Here is a 22,213-nt window from a genome sequence, read left to right as displayed (position 1 = left end):
CTGAGATCACGGTGTCGGCAGGGACGTGCTCCCTCTGGAGGCTCTGGAAGAGGATCCTTCCCTGTCTCTTGCTGGTTTCTGGTGGTTTCCAATACTTTAATACCTAAGACCAATTTTGCACTAGGAAACTATATAATAACTGGCTTAAAAATATTCTGGCTAGTGATGGGACAGAAACACACATAATTTTTTAAAAACAATCCCATTCTATCATTCTCTTACAGTAACACAGGCTTTTGCGTCACTAGCTCTTGGTTTGATCCGAACAGAAATCAAGTCTCAAATTCATGGTTAAAAATAACATAATTTAACTGCATCTCAAAATCACACTACAGAGACTTGTTCATCTGATCCAGGTGGAATAGTAGGAGCAGGCCCAGCTCTCCTAGAACTACCAGAAATTTAAAAAGAAATTTTAGTTGGTGAATGAATTGGTGATTGGAGAAGGTGCAAGGATGAATTACTGGATAAGGGATCATGAGATTGAATGAGCCAATAGATCAAAGTGGAAAGTAGAGAGTAGGATGATGTCCTACCCAAGCTCTCAGGGGTATTGGGGATGACAAGTTTAGGACATGACCATGGGAGTGGTGGCTGGCAGAGAGTGGATGGTGGGGATGCCCAGGTGAAGGAAGGAAGAGAACTAGGTGTTAGGAGAAATTCTCCCACGAATATTGAAGTGATAGATGTATGGGTGGAAAGGTGGAAAGGAACAGCGATGTGTAGGGTTGAAAGGAACATAAAAGTACTTAGTAAATGCTCAACTGCAAGGAAAAGTTGGCGAGAGGCAAGAGGCAAGAGAACAGAGCTTTATTCCATGTCATTGCTTCAGTCGTATCAGTGTAGCAGCGTTGTGTGGAAGGAGGACTGGATGCAGAGTCAGAAGCCAGATGGCTTGTGTAAGACTCCTCCATTGTCTGAGCCTCAGTCTTGTCATCTGTAAAATTAATTAGTCTGCTGGACTAAGTGGATTATGCAATCATGTCTTGTTCTAATATTCTGTGAATCTGCAGTGGCCCAGGTGGCGTCACCACAGGCTGACTGATACTTTTCCCGTCAGACTCGTAGCAGGGACAGGCCTGAAACCCCAGCACACTCACCGAACTATCAGACGGGGTAGACCAGTACTCCTGATTGGCATGGGGCCATCGTCAAAGCCAGGCTGTCTCGAAGGGAGCTTTTGAAATATTGACAGCCAAGTTGGACCCAGGCCCAGAATTGAAAAGAGATCAAAAGTGTAGCCTTAAATAAAACCAGCTGGAAACACAGCTATTAAAAAAGGAGGAAAAAAACCTCCAGATTCTCCAGGCCAGGGCCTTTATTTTAATATATAAAACACAAATGCTGGGCAAGGAGAATCAGACGCTTTGCTGAGCATTTCTAGCAGAGGGTGAGTGAGCATCCTGATTTGTGTGGTGAGAACCGGCTGTTCAAATGTGTTTAGTCTCGTTAACCATGAGTAAGAAGAGACGCCTTCTCGCTCATCCTTGACGGGATGGTGGCCAATGTTGTTTGCTAAAAGAACTTGGGGCTGAAAGTGATAAAGCTGCCCCCACTTTATCTCATTTAATGGTCATAAGAGACCTTCGAAGACGAGGAGCTAAAGCACAGAGGGGCTGAGCGTGTTTCTAGGTAACCAAGGCTCGGAAGGTTGGAGTCACTCGGTCCTGTAAATGGCCACACTCTAACGTTGCCGGTGAGACTGGGACGTGCAGTTTGGAGGCATGGCAGCAGAGGGGCTGGAGGAGGACGGAGACACTGCGAGCACAAGGCAAGGGGTGTCAGCAATAGTGACATTTGGGCCAGATTCGTCCTGGTTATGGGGGGCAGTTTTCTGCATCGTGGGATGTTTAGCAGCATCCTGGGCTTGGTCAGTACACTCTCTCTCCCAGGGGTGACAACCAAAAATGTCTTCAGACATTGGCAAATGTCCTCTGGAGGCGAGGTGGGGGTGGGGTGTCAAACTCTCCTCCAGCTGGAAACTACCGAGCTGGGGAACGAAGCAGCTCTGAAATGGGATGTGGGGACTCGGTGGCATTAAGAAGGCAGCCACTGGACTGCAAGGGAAGTCTTCGTACTAAGACTCTGTTGCCTTGACGTGTAGGTTCACTCTGGTGTGTCTGTCCGTCTGGCCAAGTCTTACAGGACATGCAGCCCTGGTCAGGTTGTTCTGCTCCTCTAATTCGCCACTATTTCATGTGGAAACTAGGATAGTTATCTGTAACTTTCGCAGTTGTTGAGAGGCCTAAAAATAGAACAGTGTTTCTATAAACACAGTGGCATCTAAGAGCCTGTCAGTGAACTATGTATGACTATGTGAGACTATGTACATTTGCTTGTTTATTTAATTATAGAAATTATTTGAGTATAGCAATAATGTCTTAAGTTGTTTCTATAGTTCATTCTCTTCCCCTAGAGTCTTATACATCTAGGTATGTAATAGAAGTTAAAAAAATTTTTAAAGAACTTTTTTTCTACTAGTCTTAACAGCTATTTTTCTAATTGAGCTTAATATTCCTTAAAAAAATCTTTCATTGATGTAAAAATGCTAGTATTATATCACTAAAATGCAGGTTTTCACATTTTTTTATTTTTTAGATTTTGCTTAATGTAACACTCTGTCATTAGACTGGGCCTTGCTTTATGAGTTTGTAGAGTAACTGTGACAATGCATAAAATGAAGACAATCGTCCTCACCATCCTTGGTTTTACTTCCCACGGTTTCAGTTACACTGTGGCCCAAATATATTAAATAGCAAATTCTATAAATAAACCATCCATAAGTTTTAAATTGTGCGCATTTCTAAGGAGTGTGAAGAAACTTGGCCTTGGCCGACTCTGGGCTTCCTTGAACGTGAATGCTCTCTGTCCAGTGGGTCCTTCTTGGGAACCGCCCTGCCTGGTTTCAGAAGCTGTAATCCCCGCTGGCTAAGGCTGAGTAAAAAGCTTATCTTCCTTGGCAGGGGCACCGCCTCTTCCTCCTTTACTTCATCCTGCTTGGCCCCAGGCGGATGACCAGTTAACCAATGACGAGTAAGATTTCTCAAAGGAGGGATGACCTAAGACAAGCACAGTCGAGAAGTGGCCCTCAGGGAAGGACTTGGGAGGCTATAGAAAAAGGGGGTGATGGACCCTCGCCCCTTGGGTTTGACATAGCCTGAGTCCTCATTCTGTCTGCAAGAAGTCTCCTAATCTCTTGGCTGCCTCACTTCCCCTCCCTGACTTTAACCTGAAACAATGCCTTAAGCCTGAATCAATGCCATCAGTGGGTGTGGCCCTGTGCTGGAAGGGGCGGGTTCCCTAGGGTGATCAGGTCTAAGAAAGAATGCATAAAATCCTGTGAAACCTGCTTTGCTAATACCCTCAATTTAGGTGATAAGGGTCCAAGCATGAAATGAGTTTGTTCCCCGAAGTTTTATGGCCCTTTAACTATCTGACCCTGACTCAGAATAAGCCCTGAGTTCTTTGAATGCTATCTATTATTTGATCACTTCTGCCTGACAATGATTGATGAGCTTTACATATATGCCCTGTATTCCTATGCAAATTAAACCCAATAAAAGCCTGTCCAGGCAAGGGATGGGGCCAGCCCTCTCTCTCACTGAGAGAGGGGCCGAGTCATCCCTTTTCCTGCAGAGGATTTCTGTGGTCTGTGTGAATTTATCTTGTCTCATCCATAATGATGTGGACACTGTGGGCTGGTGTCTATACCAGGTCCTCCCTGTGGGAACTCCCTGTCCCTTAGTCCCTTAGCAGTCTCGTTTATCAGAGTGAGAGAGAGAACACGTTCACATAAATTTCATCACACTATATTGTTATAACTGTTCTATTTTAGTGTTAGTTATTTTTGTTAACCTCTTACTGGGCGTCATTTAGAAATTATTTTTTAATATATTTTATTGATTATGCTATTATAGTTGTCCCATTTTTCCCCCTTTATTTCCTTCCACCCTCCACCCCACCACCACTCACCTCCCCCTTCCTCCTTAGTTCATGTCCATGGTCGTACACATAAGTTCTTTGGCTTCTACATTTCCTATACTATTCTTAACCCCCCCCCCCCCCCCGTCTATTTTCTACCTACCATTTATGCTTCTTATTCCGTGTACCTTTTCCCCCATTTTCCCCTCTTCCCCTCCCCACTGATAACCCTCCATGTGATCTCCATTTCTGTGATTCTGTTCCTCTTCTAGTTGTTTGCTTAGTTTGTTTTTGTGTTTTTAGGTTTGGTTGTTGAGAGTTATGAGTTTGTTGTCATTTTACTGTTCATAGTTTTGATCTTCTTTTTCTTGGATAAGTCCCTTTAACATTTCATATAATAAGGGCTTGGTGATGATGAACTCCTTTAACTTGACCTTATCTGGGAAGCACTTTATCTGTCCTTCCATTCTAAATGATAGCTTTGCTGGATAGAGTAATCTTCAATGTAGGTCCTTGCCTTTCATGACTTCAAATACTTCTTTCCAGCTCCTTCTTGCCTGCAAGCTCTCTTTTGAGAAATCAGCTGATAGTCTTATGGGAACTCCTTTGTAGGTACCTGTCTCCTTCTCTCTTGCTGCTTCTAAGATTCTCTCCTTCTGTTTAATCTTGGGTAATGTAATTATGATGTGCTTGGTGTGTGCTTCCTTGGGTCCAACTTCTTTGAGACTCTCTGAGCTTCCTGGACTTCCTGGAAGTCTATTTCCTTTGCCAGATTAGGGAAGTTCTCCTTCATTATTTGTTCAAATAAGTTTTCCATTTCTTGGTCTTCCTCTTTTCCTTCTGGTACCCCTATGATTCAGATGGTGGAACGTTTAAAGTTGTCCCAGAGGTTCCTAAGCCTCTCCTCATCTTTTTGAATCCTTGTTTCTCCATTCTGTTCTGGTTGAATGTTTATTTCTTCCTTCTGGTCCAAACTGTTGATTTGAATCCCGGTTCCCTTCCTGTCACTGTTGGTTCCCTGTGCATTTTCCTTTAATTCATTTCTCACAGCCTTCACTCTTTCCTCTATTGTGACCAAACTCAACCATTTCTGTGACTATCCTGATTACTAGTGTTTTGAACTGTGCATGTGATAGGTTGGCTATCTTTTTGTCTCTTAGCTGTATTTTTTGTGGAGCTTTGATCTATTCTTTCATTTGGGTCATCTTTTCTTTTTTTTTGTCTTGGAATACCCATTACATAGTAAGGGGCAGAGCTTTAGGTATTCGCCAGGTTGGGGCAACCCACGTTGCTGTGTTGTGGTGCTGTGTGGGAGGGAGGGGTCCGAGAGGGAACAATGTCGCTTGCTGGTCTCTTGGCTGGCTTTCAGTCACTTCCTCCTCTACCCACAAGCAAATTGGGCCCTTCTGGTGCTGCTTCCCAGGTGAGTGGGTCTGTGTATGTTCTTGGACCCTGTGGACCTCTCCAATGAACTCCCCTGTGAGGCTAGGAGTTTCTTCCACTGCCTAACCCCCCACAGGTTTTTTCAGTCGGAGGTTTCGAGGCTTTATTTCCCCATGCTGGAACCCTGGGTTGAGTGGTCTGTCTTGCTCCCCAGTTGTTCCTTCCGGTTTATCTGCATGCAAATGTGGGACCACCCAGTCCTCCAGCCACCGTCGGCCTAGTCTTTGAACTGCTGCATTTCCTGCCCTGGTCCTCCAGACACCACCTTCCTGTTAGTCCTCTCTGCCCCGGTTGCCCATCTCTGCCCCTCCTACCAGTCTGGATGAATGTCTCTGCTTTATCTCCTTGCTTGTTGGATTTCCAGTTTTATTTTCTGGCAGTTCTCATTGTTTTTTGTTTTTAAATTTGTTCTTTTGGTTGTGCGAGGAGGCACAGTGTATCTACCTATGGCTCCATCTTGACTGGAAGTCTCATTTAGAAATTAAACTTTATCATAGGTATGTTGAATAGGAAAAATCATAGTATGTACAGGGTTCAGTATTCTCCATGGTTTCAGGCATCCACTGGGGGTCTTAGAACACAACTCCCTGGGGTAATAAGGGACTACTGCATGCAGTGGGTTCTACAGTGGACAGAAAAAGAGACTTCACACTCAATACTAGGGAAATGCAAGGGTCAGGGGACTCAGAGGGTGATGGAGAGCTGATGTTCAATGTCACTGTAGGTGAGGTGAGGCAGGGCTTTCTAGGAGAAGCCACGTAGCTGTTAGGGTCCAAAGAGAGAAATGACAGCATATCAAAATGATAATTCAAGCAGACTTTACTCCCATGGAGACTAACTAAGGTGGGCATGAGGTTCAGGGAGCCACAGAGAGTAGTGCCAAGACCCGTGCTGGTGGCAATGCCCCTGTTTGTTACTTTCCAGGACCAAAGGGATGAGGAGAGGGAGAGCTTACTGGAATCTGGGAGGCCAGAAGGAGTTTGTGTTTAGAGCAAGTGGCAGGGGACATGATGAGGATGAAGTGACGTTGCTGGGAGGGATTCAGTAGAAGAAATACACTGATTTCTCTCTTCCTTCTCTTCAGTCTCCTGCTGGGGCTCCAGATAGACTGAACTCAATCAGAGGTCAAAGGACAGAGGAGACATTTACCTAAGAGGTCAGCCTCCCAGAGGGAGAGCAGAAGTGGATCTGGAGGGGCCAATAGGAGATGTGTACAGAGTCACCAAGTGAGAGAATGCACCTAGAAGAGGTGATGGTCCAGTGTGGAATGAAGTGAGGTTGGCGTGATTTGGGTTAACATTTGGAGTTTGTCTTATGTGCAGGCATTTAGGACTTGCTTTGCCAAAAGTAAGATGTCGGGGGTGGACAACAATCTTTTCTGTTCTACTTCAACTGAAGTCTTTTTTTTAAATTTATAAAAGTAAGTGCACCTATAATGGTGGAACTCCAAGAATCGGTTGGTTGGGGTTGTATTTATAGACAGATTCTAAAATTCGGCAATAACCCTGGGCCATGTGTTTGTTCACATATATTGAACATTTGCAGAAAAACTTAGCACATTCATTTAAGAGTAACTGTAAGCAAGTTATTGACAGAGGCAATTTGTATGCTTTTCTTTTTTTATTGTTGACACTATTACAGATGTTCCCCATTTTGCTCCCTTTTGCCCCCCTCCACCAAGCTCCTGCCTGTCTGTGTTCTTCACCACCTTACTCTTCAACTGAGTCATTGCTAAGCTTTTGTGGTGTACTCAGATATACCAGCGGGATCTTTTTCCCCTCTTCTCTGCATACCTGTCCCTCTGCCATGGGTAGGAATATCTCTAAATCTGCTCTGGGGCCCATGGTGGCTGTTCCTCCATCCTGTGTCCATGGCAGCCACCACTAATCAAGCATAGTGTGCTCACACTATTCTTAAACCCAGGGCTTGGCCTATGAAATGAAAGTAATTTGTAATTTCTGCCTTAAATTGTGCTCAACTCATGGTAGTGTTCATCTGGCCTGCTGTCTCCGACTGGGGGTGTGTGTGCTGACCGTTCACATTTGAGAAGGTAAATAATTTTTAAAAACTCGTTTATGTCTCCTCTGCCCTTTGACCTCTGAGTTTGATCCATCGGGAGCCCCAGGAGGAGACTGAAGAGAAGGAAGAGAGAAAGTTCAGGGTATTTCTTCTGTTGAATCCCTCCCAGCAAGGTCACATCAGCCTCATCATGTCCCCTCCCAGGTTGCTGCCACTTACTCTAAACACAAACTCTGTCTGGCCTCCCAGATTCCAGCAAGCTCTCCCTCTTTTCACCCCTTTGGGCCTGGAACAGTCTGTGAACAGTTCCTATGTGTCAGGTTCTGTGCCTGGAGTGAGGTATGAACACTAGCGTAAGCTGTGGTCACTGTGAAAACATTCACGGTCCAGTGAAAGACACGTAAGCCAATATAGTCCATGAGTTTAAAGCTGCTTTAATAGGGGTTTGTACCGGAGACAAGACTCAGTTTCATCTGGAAACCAGATGCTGAAAATGCTATTTATATCTCCAAGGATACTGATAACACGATCTATGAATGGACCCTGTGTCCATTCAGGGATGACCTTACTCTGCTGGAGAGCTTTATCCTTTGACTTTGGAAAACCGAGTATGACTTAATAATCTGTGAAGAAGCCAAAAGTTATTCCACTTGGCCCCAAGAGATGACTTTTCTCTTATTCTGAAGTCATAGTGCAGACAATCTGGAAAGACTAAAAAAGGATTTTTTTCTTTTTTTTATTTACACAGTCATCATCATCATTATTATTGCCACACTTAATATTTATTGAATGTCAAGCAACCTTGACAAAGAATAGAGTAGAATAAAGAGGAAAGCTAGAGGTTTGCCATACAAAGTGAGTCTCCAAAGGAAACTGGGAAATTCTTTTGTGATGAGTAGACTCATGTGTAAGAATTGGATTCAGAACAAGAATAGACTCTATGAATAGGTGTAGCTTTTACCATAGATGATATTGCTCTGCCTGGATTCCTTTTCAGAGATGTTTTTCATTTCTTCATAAAGTACTAGTGTCTTTTAAGCCAATCTCTGTCTCACAAAATGGTTATTATCCACTTTCACTTTGTCCAGGAAAACAGGCTAGTTTTATACAAGATAAAGCAAATATCTATTTCTCGGAGGAAAAGATAACAATATCATAATCAGACATGGAAGGCTGAGAATAAAACACTGTGCTTTAGTTACTTAAGTTTTAAGTTTCTGAAAAGTTAATAGAAAAAATATAAAAGAGAAGCCAAAACAAAGGAAGCCCAGTCTTTCCTCACCAAACTGGTAAATGAGAGCTGGCGTGTCTCCCCTGCGGGAAGGATGTTTTATCTCAGGGATGGAGGTAAAATAGAATGAAATAGAGAAAACTGTGTGAGAATTTCCAAGAGATTAAAAATAAAAGTCAGATTCATCACCTTCACAATTTGCAAAATGGCTGCATGTCCTATTCACCAAAGACTGAATGGAGTTGCGGGATGTGTTGAAGACTTCTGTTGGCTGCTCAGGAGTATCTGTTTTCCTGTTTTTTCTCTTTGAAACACCTTGATTTCCACTTGAGGACTCATGTGACTTTGGAGAAGCTGACACCCCACCTGTCTCCAGGAGTCAGGCATGCACATTTGGTGACATTTGATTTAGGAATGGAAATGTGACCTAACCTAAATGCTGTGAGGGTTAATGTTGGAACTCTCTCTCTCTCTCTTTTTTAAAGATTTTATTTATTTATTTTTAGAGAGGGAGGAAGGGAGAGAGAAAGAGAGAGAGAGAAACATCAATGTGTGGTTGCCTCTTGTGCATGGAGACCTGGTCAACAACCCAGGCATGTGGCCTGACTGGGAATTGAAATGGCGACCTTTTGGTTTGCAAGCTGGTGCTCAATCCATTGAGCCACACCAGCCCGGGCTAGTGTTGGAACGAACTCTTGCTTAGGCTGCTGGGACACAGGGGTCCCGTCTGCCCCTGGAGGCTGTAGGTTGTGGTTACGAGTTCTGAAATGACCGTTGCCCACTTGGGTGGGAAGCCAGGCTGAGACGAAACCACTGTGGAAGGCAGAGATCAGAGTTTCTGAGGGAAATGAAGCTGAGATCTTGATGATATCATAAACCTTAGAGCCGACCTGTGCCTGAAATCCACCCAGCTTTTAGTGTTGTAATTGTCGTAAGTTAAAGTTATTTCTATTTTTTCTTTAATTCAGATGCAGTCGTTATTAGTAATAATTAGTTATCTTAGCTAATATATGTTTAGCAATGGCGACTGTGCTTATGCAAACTCCTCAATGTGCTCAGCGCCATGCCATTTACCAGAAGTTACTGGGAATTACAGGTTTTCCCAATCCACTCTCCCCTCTACCCCTAAAAGGCTTGAAACATTCCTACTCACCCTTTATGGCTCAATGAAACTTCCCCCTCCTGAGTGAAGCTAGTCCAGTCTTGCTCTTGACCTTAATGAAACGAATCATTTCCTCTTTGCTGTCACATCAGAGTTACTATAATTCACATGAAACTCTCACCACATCATCTTCTGGTTGGTTGTTCACATGAGTACCTTCTCCACAAGATTAGAAGTCTCTGAACCCAGTGTGCCTGGAACAGACATTGCCCACAGTATGTGCCGGGTAAGTATATACATATGTATATATATGTGTACATATTTCATTTATTTCTCCATCTTTCGGCGACTGTCAGTCAGTGTACCAGCAGGCTGGAATTCAAAGACGAATGCCCTGATCTTGGCTCCTAAAGAGCATGTAGCGTAAGGACATAAATATTTTTATTGTACGTATCCAGCAGTTTATGTATTATTTGTTTCTGCATATAATAGTAATTAAACACAACTGTAATAAATAACTTTATTTATAAATTATATAGATGCACTACCCTGCTAATGTACTATTCACATTACAAAAGTTAAGAAAACATTGGATGAGCTAAAACTAAGCATAAATCAAAGGCCTCCTAATTTACTGCTGCATCCTAATGGATGGCCTCGCGCAGGCCCTGGGTGCCCCCTCTGCAGACCACTCCGAAGACCATTGGTGCACTGGCTCAGAGGTCAATGGAATCAGACCGATGGGAGGTCCACATAGGCTTGTGTGGTGTGGGACATGAAGGTGGTGGGAAGACCAGGCCCTGTGCTGTTCAGAGGGCTTCACTTCTCCCTCTTCATGCTCTGAGGCTTCACAGAAGGAAAGGGCTTGAGTCCCCTCCAGAAAACTGTCGTGCTTCCTCTCCTCTCAGTGCAGCCCATAGAAAGCTGGCTTCCTGTGCGGACGAAAGGAGAATGTCCTCCGGAGAGAATTACTCCTGCTGTTTCCGGAGCATTCTGCTTCCAGGGTCCCTGGCAATACAGACTGCAGAATGCGTCTGCAAGCTTCCACTGCCAAAACAAGGGTCTTTTCTGACTCAGCCAGTAACTCTGTGTCTATCCCCTGTGTTAAACACAAAGGGCTCGACTTCACCCTTGGCGCCAAGAGATCTTTATTAGTTCCCTGACTCCCAAAGTCTCCAGCCAGGCAGAACTAAGGGGGCTCCGTATTCCGTTTGCCACTGGCCAGTTTCCAAAGGGCAGAACAAATGAACTGGAAGGCACTGTTTCATGTACTGTTTCCTGTGCTAACAGTCCCATGAAGTATGTGTTATCCCATTTTACAAATAAGATGACTGAGACCATGTGAATTTAATGACTTCCCCCAAAGTCAATTAATATGCTGAAGGAGCAGGATTCAAACCAGAGTTCCCTGGCTTCAGTTACTTTCCTTGTTACCCTGCGCTGCTCCGCCTCATTAACGATGGTGGAATTAATTGCTATTAAAGTGATAGATTCTGTTTAATTTGTAAGCAGAGAGCAGGTTGGTAGAAAACCATATAGCTTCAGAGTTTGAGGGATGGTGGGCTTAGTATTTTCTTCTTACTTGTTACATGGATGTTTATTTCACAGGCAAGGTGAGCTGACTTGCCTGGCGGTGGAAGTGGGATTCTAAACGGAGTCTTTCCTTCACGCCTGGGTCCCCATTTTACCACCCTGTGTAGCTTGTCTGGTTCCTCAGGAAGAAGAGTGGGCAGAGCTTTATAATTGTAATGCATGTTAGCGTCATATAGCTGCTCAGAATTTAACCAATGCTTTCATATACATTATTATTATTTTTTACTCTCAGTACCACCCTGACGGCAACTATTATTTTATTCTTCTCCCTGGTTTGCAAATGAGAAAAGAGACATGTTCAGTATAGGGCTGGGGAGCCAGGACTCTAAAACCACTGGACTCTGTGGCCCCCCTCACCCCCCAAGGACACCTTATAACTCTCTATGTAGGAGTTTATAATTCCACACATTATTTCAGTTTCATAAGCTGCTATTATCAACTCATGCCAGAGGAAGACAGGCGCACAGACGCACACTGATGTGCCCCAGCTCCCGTTGAGAATTCCTGTGGAGTCTGCCTTTTTACTTTGTTAGGAGAGCAAAAGGAACCCGAGTTAGCGGTTGATAAGACACTTTAGTTAATTTCCACATTCAAACAGCCACTTATCCTTAATAGAATAAAATGAAAACACAATAAAAATGATAAAAAATATTATCAAAGTTTAACAAAGATGAAGACACGGGATGATCAGAAGACTCTTAGCCTAACTCGTAAGGATGACCTCGGGGGCCCCTCTTATAAGGCTGATGTTAATACATTAGCAGACACATTTTGGGGGCTAAGTATGTTTTACACATTATATCCTTACATGCTCACAAAATGTGATGCAGCAGGGGGATGTTATGATTGTCGCTGTTCTAGTTTTACAGAAAGAACTGTTAAGCTGGCCTGGAATCTGCAGGATCTGCCTGACCAAAGAATCTTGACCAGCTCCCTCAGCAGGCACGAGGACGATACTGCTTCTTGCATCATCTCTCCTGTTGGTGGTAGGTTAGCTTATCTTGGGAGGAAAAGGTGTTATCAGGCTCTTCATGCTGACATCTTCTCTAAAAGATTTCACTGGTAGTTCAAGATGCAAAGGGCAATACCTTTAATGTCCTTTGGGTTAATATCCTTGTCAAAGAACTGTGAGATTAATAACAATGCTGTTTTCTGTTATTTCTTTATCCAGTCAAGATGGAAATGGAAAGAGTTTTTAGTGAATGCTAGGGCCACGTAGAGCCTTAGACGTTTAATACAAAGCACTTAATTTGCTCTGTAATTGTGATGTACAGTGACCCAGAGTGCCGTAGTGCAACTCAAGAGAAGCAAGGAAGAGGCAGAGAGAAATCTAGGGTTTAAGTGAGGTCTGTCTGAACCCCCAACCTATGCGTGTCTCTCTGCACAGCACCGCCAAGCCATCTTTGATACAGAACCATTGTCATTCCAGTTAATTTCAGCCAGCATTGAACCCCCATTATGTGTGAAACCAGTGCATCTATGATTCCTCACTCCTGGACCAAGTCTCAGCCATCCCCAAATGTGTTGGAATTCTGTTCAGTCAAAGTGCAGACCATTTTTAACCATTTAAATGTCCAGACTGATGTAATTATCGAAGCTCAAGCCTTCCTCCAATTATAACTTTCCCCTGCCTTGAATCAGGCCAACTTCAGACGTGGAAGCCACTGGTGGTTCCTGGGCTGTGAGTGTCCTCTCTGTTTCTGCACCCTGCTCCTCTGCTTCATCCTGCTCTCTCTAGTCTAGATTTTTGATCCCTTCATGGTCAAGTGCAGGAGGAGGAAAAAGACCATCATGGCAGGCGGAGGAGTGACCGGGTGCTGGAGCCTCCTGCACGTGGCGTGGGCATTTCCTGTTTATTGTTCAAGGGGTCCATTTTGAGGGCAGATTTCAGAGGTCTTCCTGCCAGAAGTCGATCCACAGGTCCTTTAACACATGTGATGCTGCACCTCTAATTGGCCACTTCCAACTTCTCCTGCCCCCGGGCTTTCCACAGTCCACCCCATGAAGACATCAGGCTGGCTTCTAACTTCGGGGTCACTTCTGGTGCCCTGGAAAATGCGGCTTTTCCCATGGATGGGGCTCCATTTCCTTCGTGCCAGGATATCTGGGGTAGGTAGTTCTGGCCATGACACTCCCAGTCGCAGTCTTCCCCAAGCCAAGGTCATTGTTTCCCAAATCCCCTAACACACGAGCCACCTCCGTGCTCCTTCAAAGCTCCTTTCACTTGGTTTGAGGTCAGGAGCAAATTCCCACCTTTTTCTCTGAGTTTTGGGAGGTGGCATACGGACCTCAGATAGTCCCTTAAAAGGAAACCTTTTTCACCTGCTCTTCTACACAAATCCTTTTGTTCCTTTGAGGGGGGTGACGATCTCAGTTGTACAATTCTGTAGCAAATAAGGCCTAGCCCTATATTTTGGATCTGGCTGATTGGCACCTATTGTTGCGGTCTTGGGGAATTCTGCCAATGAGGAGACAGAAGGGCTCCCATTAATCATCCTCTTATGCTAACATTTATTCAAGGCTACTACATGCCAAACACTGAGTTAATCTCTGGTTATTTCATTTAATCCCCAGAATGGCCTATTGGATGGCATTGTTTTCCTGATGAGGAAATTTCAACACAATAATTCAAGTTAATGTAGTTATCAGCATTGGAGCTGGACATTAATCCAGGCAGTCTGATGATTTCCAAATGGTTAATCACTGCATTGAACTTCTTCCCCCACAATACCAGCAGGGTTGGGCATCATGCCAGGTCAACTTATTAGAAGAAAAACATGCTCAAATCGCACTAGTGCTGAGTGTAATGGTTGATTTAGACAGAATTAGAGGAGTTGGGGAAAGAAGGTAAAATGGAAATAGGTAGATACCCTTAGAAACCACTGCCTGGGGCGGGGCTTAGAGAATGGGCATAGATTTGAAATCCTAGAGGTCTGGGTTTGACTCTGACCTTTTTCTTGCTAGAATGACCTTGGGCAAATTGTTTTACCAATCTTAGTCTTGGTTTCAGTTCTATAAAATAAGGATAATATATATCTCAGCACTCATCTGAGAAATAAATGAGATGTTGGAAGTGCTCATCAAATAGTGTGAAAAACGTTAGATAATTGAGGGCTGTGATGATGATTATGATGGTGATGATTATAGCTAATGACAATAACTAATATTTATCAAGCAGTTATTATATGCCAGGTGGTGGTCTAGACTCTAAGCACTTTACATGCATTTACTTGTCCATTCTTCACAACAGATAATGAGACAGTACTATTCCTGCTTCCTGTTACAAGAAAGTAAACTCAGGCATGGATGAGCAATTTGCCTAATGTTAACAGAGCTAGTGAGCAGCAAGCTGGGAATGAACACAGGCAACCTATGAACGGAGCTTAGGTGTAGCCAGCACCGCTCAAGAAATACCCAGAAATCTTAGGGAGGTGCGTGATTCTTCTCAGTCACAATGTATGGCAATGTCATCATTATAGTTAGTTTTACACAATTCTTTAAGCGACAGGAAATCCATTAAATTACAGTGTTTTTAAAATACAGGGATATTATCTGAGCATATCTGAGGAATGAGTATTTGTTAAATAAATCAATAATTAGGAGAAGGCCAGACCTTAATTGCCCATTATCTGATTTGCTGTATAAGCTATTTGAAAATCATTTGGTGAACCCAAGAATTAATCCAACTTTTTTACTTTTGATATGAAAGAGAAAAATAACAGAAATATTCTGTGAGTTTTGCAGGGATTCAAAGTTTCTCCTTGATCGTGATACATGGAGTCTGCTTAGCAAGGGAACGTCTTGCTTCACAGGACGCACAGTGCAAATGTTTGGGAAGCAGAGCTAGATGTCACTTTATTCCCCCTTCCCCCAGAGGGACATAATCTGTGCGTAGTGACATAATCAGCAACAGTGAGTTGTTTGCGGAAAACCTCCTACGTGAATCAAAAACTTTCAACACGCATTTGCTTGTAGTTTCTGGTGCCCTCTGACCAGATGGGTTAGCCATCTGTAATTCCATTCGTGTGTGTTATAACAATAAGCTGAACAACCACAACACCAGACATTTTTTTTAAGTCTGATAATCCCTAGCATTTCAATTGATTCATGTGTACTCTGGTATTTGGAAAGTGCATTATTTTTTTTAAGGTTAAGTGATCTGTTTTATTTTTCATTTTATTTTTTAATTTGATTATACCCTTCCTTCTTTTTTTCCTTCCCTCCATTTTGTCTTTTTTTCCCATCCTTTTAGCTTGTTTCAAGTAGGTGTCTTTGTTCTCAAGCAGCACATAGCAACTCAGATTAAGTATAAAATAAAGAAAGGTAATGTTGGATGAATTTGGAATGGTTCTCTGAATGGAATGAGAAGCTGACCCATAGCCCTTTCCAAAAGTTCATTTTTCCAGTCACTGCCTGACACCCAGTCCCAAAGTCATTTCTGAATACCAATGTCAAATCATCATGTTTTACACCTTAAACTTATACAATGCTATGTATCGATTATCTCTCAGTAGAACTGGGGGCCAGGGTGAGTTAGCCATTGTTATGTAAGGAACCACTCCAAACCTCAGTGGCTTAAAACAATAGGCATTTGTTAGATCCCATTTGTAGTTTGTCTTGGGAGGTCCTCTGGTCTGGGCCAGGCTCAGCTTGTGGTGGGGACAGAGTTAATTTATTGTCCAAGCATCTGAGGTCAGCAGCTCATCAGCTGAGGGCTTTCTGCATCTTGGCTGGTTCCTTCTAAACTTCTAAGGTCTTGCCTGGGAGAAACAGGCAGACTCTGCCCCACATGGCCTTTTATTCATGGGGAGGCAGTGGGAGGAGGGTGTTACTGGCTCTTGTTCAATGCAGGTGGAAAGGTCCAGGCAAATGAGCAGAAGAATGGGCAGCCTCTTAGAGCCTAGGCTCAGACTTGGCATGACACCACCTCTGCCCCATCTGTGGGTCAAAGTGTGTACCTAGACCAGCCCAGATTCAAGGTGGGGAGTGGAGAAATAGATGTTACCTATGGCATGATCACAGTGCAGAGGGACATAATTGTGGTCATTTTTGGAAACAATCTACAGAGACAGAAACCACAGCCCCAAACAGGATAAATGGACACATTATTTACAGCATTGCACTGGGGTGAATCACCTCCACTCATTTTCATCTTTCTGTTATTCCACCCAAGACTCAGCACTCACCATCTCTGGAATGGCTCCTTGATTGGCCTCCTGATTAAATTCGTGTAAATTGGGGAAGAAGAGCTCTCAAGAAAAAATTGAAGTCTCATTGCAATAAGAATGAGAAAGTTATGAGCAGATAAAAAATAATGTTTTTCACATAGCTCTCAAGGCCCTGAGTCTTTCAGGAGCTAGAAGTGTATACCATGGGTCTATTCTTGGTTAGTTCTTACACAAGTTCCATGGGGCCTCTACTTGGAGAACTCTTTGTTGATGATAATGGGGCAAAGACTTGGTGAATAACAAGTGTTTACTATGGAGAGAGAAAGTGTTTTCAATAGTGGTGTTAGTGAGGGACACTTCCTCCTGACTTCTAACATTTTTGTCCTGTAAAAGAAGCTTAATTTGTGTAACTCTGGGCCTTTCTCTGCCCCTTTAGCTACGAGTTTGTGAAATGACCCACCTGGCTGAGGTATTTGGAAGGAATAACTGGGGATGTGCAACTCAGCTAAGCTACATTTGCCTCAGGAGTTACGGGCAGGGAGACCTGCCCAAGTGCAACATGCCCAAGTTTACGTGGGTAGGTCTCCTTAGATCCAGAGTTTGCTATTATCAAGTTGCTTGACTAATCTAGTGAAGGATGTATCTTCCACCCTGATCTCCATCTGTGATATATGTCATGTTGGGCCTCCATATTTCTTCTTTGCTTTATTTCTATACTTGTTCATAATCCAGGTGAAAAAGGGGGAATTTCATTTTTGTGGGACCCCTTGACAACCCCAAGAGAGGAATACAATGTGAGCAAAAAGATCAGCAGCCTAAAGCAGTTTGGAGCATTTTGGAAACTTTATGGTTCATATACCTGGACTAGAGCTGTAGGGTGGGACCTAAAGAAAGACGTGAGAATCGTACAATCAGAAGACTTGTATGCCATACTGAACAGTGCGAGTTTATACAGAGGCCGTTGTGGGAGAGCCTTTGGTTGATGTTGTTTGATTCATGGGATGGACATGAAAATGTCACCGTTTTGGAAAACCCACTCAAGCACCATTGTTGAGAATGTCCCATCAGAGACACAATGGATGGAGCCACCACATGCACCACCTCATGGAGTCCTGTGTTCCACAGGATGTAAAAAGGCAAATGAAACAAAAACAATCAAGAAAAAAGAGAAACGAGTGAAAGAGAGGCAGAGATAAAGAGTTTTCCAGCAGGACAGATGATTGCACAGTCCATTCCTACCAATCAATATTGGACTTGGTCTGGCTGAGGAGTACTGGGGACCCAAAATAACAGTGTGCTCCCTGCGCCAGATTTAATCTGATTGTTTTCATCTCTGGATCTAAAAGAGCTCAGAAATGATCCAAACCATTTCTCCCACAGGTTCAATGATTTGCCCAGAGTCTTAGAGCCCACTTTTTAATTTGTCAGTTTCAGTTTCCCCAAATAGCTCTTCTTCCTGTGTTCAATATTCTGCATCTGTGTGCTATAAGCCTGACTGATAGTGCCATCCTCCACTCCACCTACTTCCTGTTTCCTCCAGTTGCTTGTTTCCTTGTTAATTGCTTATTCCGTCTTAGGAGAATTGCCATTGCACTCTTGTTGCAATAAAACATGTTATCAATCATGTCAGTTCTCTGCTCAAAAGCTGTCATTCAACAAGCATGCAATGAAGGGCATTGAAATATGAGTCCCAGGATGTCTTTTGCTTCAATATTCCCTGCTTCCTTTTGCTGGATACGTCTCAGATGCCCAAGCTTGAACTGGGAGTTGAGGGGGTTCCTGATGGGGAGCTTAAGCTCAAGCAAACAGCAGACTTTCTCCAAACTACTCCTCATTCTTGCCTCTGTTTGTGCTGTTTCTTCCACTACTGTTGCCTTCTGTCTGCTGAATCCTGTAGCATCTTTAAGTCACTGATCCTTTGTTGTAGTTAGTTTCCATAATTTTCCATTCAGAACAGGCAAAATATGGCCCACAGTCTGGCCTCCTATATTTCCAGTATGACGGCACCACCACACCCCTGTTTACACGGGGTCTCTGGCTGTTTTTAGGCTACAACTGCAGAACGGAGAAGGAGAAGGCATGACGCAGGTGTTGCAACCCTCAAAGCTGAAGATATTTGCCATCTAGCCATTTACAGGAAAAGTTTGCTGACCCCTGATTTAGAAGGTTAACAGACAGCACTTTGCTTTTACCTCTCTTAATAATAAGTAATGGCTTTGGACAATAGTCACCACTGATGGAGTAATTGACTGGGAAATTAGACAGCAGGCTGAGCCCCTTTTTTACATTATAGCAGTCAACTTTCATGCCTTATTTAAGGACCAAGTCCGGTTCTTCACGGAGTACAGAGACATAAAAGACTAGAGAAGTTTGGGAGCCTGAGCAAGAGAGTGCACAGTGAGTAGCCACAGTGGGATTTGAAATTGTTTTTTATTTTTATTTATTTATTTATTTATTTATTTATTTATTTTTACATTTTGAAATCTGTGCCCTGACCTACTCTGCAGCAGACTGTATGTGTCTTCTCTCCTGGAGTGAATTTTAATCCTCTCTTTGTACACAGCTTAGTGTCTTGCATGTGGTATGTTGTCAGTCTGTTTAATTACTAAATAAATACATGGCTACATTCACACATGCAGAAGGAGGAGGGGGCAAGGGACAGTTAACCGTCAGCTGTTTCTTGTTACTTTAGCTATAGGCAGGTGTCTAGATGGTTCTTGCTGTTGTCCTATTTGAACCTAAGTCCCTTGGGGGTACAGATACAGATTTCCAAAGAAGCAACCAAGAAATAGGTTATATCTGGGCTCTGGCAATCCTCGTGAATTAGAGAACTGGAAACTAAGTCTACTAGTCCTGTTTCAGCTGAGTATTTTTTCCAGCAATCCACCCATCTCTCTAAGCCTATTTACCCATTCACATAACAAGAGAATTTGATTTGTATTATAAAGCCTATGCAAATCTAAGGCTTTGTGAGTATGACTCTAACACTACTTTTGGTGTATTGGTCTTAGGACCACGGAGTCTAAGACAGAGCAGGGGAAAGGAAGACAGCTAACTTTTATAAAGTGCCTACTATGTGCAGGCACTGATGTGGGTATTTTTCAGGCATTGTCTCATCGAGACCTCAGGTGCACTCCTGGGTGGAGCTGCACTACTTATTATAATTGAAATAGAGAGTCAGAGGGATTTAAAAAGTTTCCTTAGATCAGGCACAAAATGAGATTCCCAGCAGGGATTTGAGCCCTGGTCAGACTGATGACAAATAATATACTGTCCCACCGCATCAAGGTTTGTTACACCACGCCAGTCTGCACTGGACCGGCACTGAGGGCTGTGCTTCATTTCTTTGGCTTTAGTCCAAAGCAATTGACCTGAAAGTGCAGGGAAGTCAAGAGTACAGCATAAGCATGAAGCGTATGAGGGTGAGACTTCAGTTTTCAGCTCTTCATAATCACAAGCTGCCTGCTGCTCAAGTCTGTTGCGATGTGATGAATCTTGTTATTGCTCTTAAACATGATGCATTTCTTTTTTATTATCCTTACCTGAGGACATTTTTTCCTTTTTTTTTTCCTTTTTTTTTTTGTGGAGAGCAGGAGAGAGAGAGAGAGATGGAGAGAAACATCAGTGTGTGAGAGATACATTAACTGGTTGCCTTCCATACATGCCTGAACCAGGGATTGAACCCGCAACCTTTTGGTGTATGGGATGATACTCCAACCAACTGAGTCATCTGGCTAGAGCATAATACATCATCACCGCCAGCATCTGAGTGTGGGCCTTTGTGGCTCTAGTCTGATCATGTAGGACAGGCCCTTAGAGGCTTTGCCTATTCCTTTAGACAAATCTTCCGATTTTTCCACAACAATCTTCATACTCATCAAAGCTGATTGTGTCATCCCAAATTAGGGCAAAAACTAAATACTAAATTTAGCACTTATTTTATGTTTCTGAAAATAATACAATAATGTTATACCGTCAGTTTTCTGCTGATATATTTGGTGTTACATGTCCCTTCCAACTTTGGTATAAAAACACAGACTCCAACCAAAAGTAATAACAATAGTCAATTTGTAAATAGTTCATAATTTCCATTCTTATGTATGACTAACCCTCCTTCACTAGCTTGTGAAGCAGGTATACTGATTCATATTTTACAGGCAAGAAATAGAGGCTCAGAAAAATTAAAAGGCTTGCCAACTCCAGCTAACCTTCACTGACAAGACTGTGGCCAGGCGCACTTCCGGAGAGTTAACATACATCAACTCCTTGAGTCTTCATGAAGGGTAGAGGCTGGCTCAGAGCCAGGCTTTCCAGACCAAATTCCCTTATTTTCCTTCACACATCGCTGCCTATCCATGGGTAATATTAAATATCATTTACCCCGTTTTTCTTATTTTATGGTTATTTTGTCTTCTATTCAAAAACAAAATCTAAAGAATACAGCACAACTAATAATTGCACAATGCCTTATGGTTGATGATTCAACTTTGATAGAAATGCTTTGTGGTTTTTTAAAAATTTGATCTTACCCCAGGAGGTAATTATCATTATACTCAAGAGTCACAGATTCAAACAAACAAACAAACAAACAAACACAGAGGCTTAGGAAAGTTCCAGCACAAAGGTTTACATAGTACCGGTTCTAGTTTGTAGGTTTTCCTCTCTTCCTGTCTGTGTCTGCTTACCCTTCTAAATAACCAATAATTCATTGGTTATTTACTGACTCTATTCTCACCCATTTCCTGAAACTGATGAGGTGGAAGAGAAGAGACCAGCCAGACCAAACAGGGTGAACATGTAACCCGCTCCTTCCTTCTTGCTTCCACCTTGGTGTTATACAATCAGGCAACACAGGTTTTCCAGGGCCAAGATGAGGGAAATTAGATTTTATGATGATGCAAATGTCTCTCTGGAGGGCTGCATTTCACCTCGTGTTCACTGAAAGCCTGTTTTGACAGTTTCAACTGTAAGGAACGTTCCACCTCTAACTGCTTGGCCATGACTCACCTCCAAAGTCTCCATCCGCAACATCTGTCTAATTTGTCCTTTTCAAATCGTGAGTTTAATTTTACACTGAGGATGCTTTAGAGCAAAAACTGTGTGTTGCTTTCTTACCAGGGAACTGTTGAAAACAAGCATGCGAGTTGAAATGCGAAAATATTATCACATTCCAAAGTTGTTCTCAACACTCTCTGGTCTTGTGCATCATTCATAGTGGAGGACTAGAGCTAAGAATTGGATTTTTTACTTTCAGTAACTGAACTCTGGGTAGACAATGCACACGCATTCATATACCACAGGCCTAGCGGAATAATTCATCTGTTTCTTTAATATTCAGATTTCTTCACTCAAGTTCCCAGAGAGGCCTTGGCAAGCCATCCCCCATCAGTATGAGAGCTAGTTCTCAGTATAATAATTTTTTTTGCTTTCAAGCCCACCATGATTTATGCATTGCCTCTGACATGGGGTATATTCTCTGAGATTTTCTCAGTAAACTTCCTGAAGCTAGCATAAATGAGCTTCCTAAAAATTTAAGAAACACTGCAGTCTTAGGAAGTTCTTTAAGACCTCAGACCTTATTTAAAACTAATATTGAATATATTTTTATTTCTAAATTCAGTGTTTTGCATAGCTACTTTGACACTAAATCTCATGTGAGAGGCTGTGTGCCTACTGGTGAGTGACATAAATACAGAGGCAATGTCTTGTTCATCTCCGAATCTGCAGCAGCTACAC

Source organism: Desmodus rotundus, chromosome 4 (assembly GCF_022682495.2).
Source record: "Desmodus rotundus isolate HL8 chromosome 4, HLdesRot8A.1, whole genome shotgun sequence".
In the NCBI taxonomy this organism is placed as follows: Eukaryota; Metazoa; Chordata; class Mammalia; order Chiroptera; family Phyllostomidae; genus Desmodus; species Desmodus rotundus.
Note: the sequence above shows the minus strand (reverse complement) of the source record.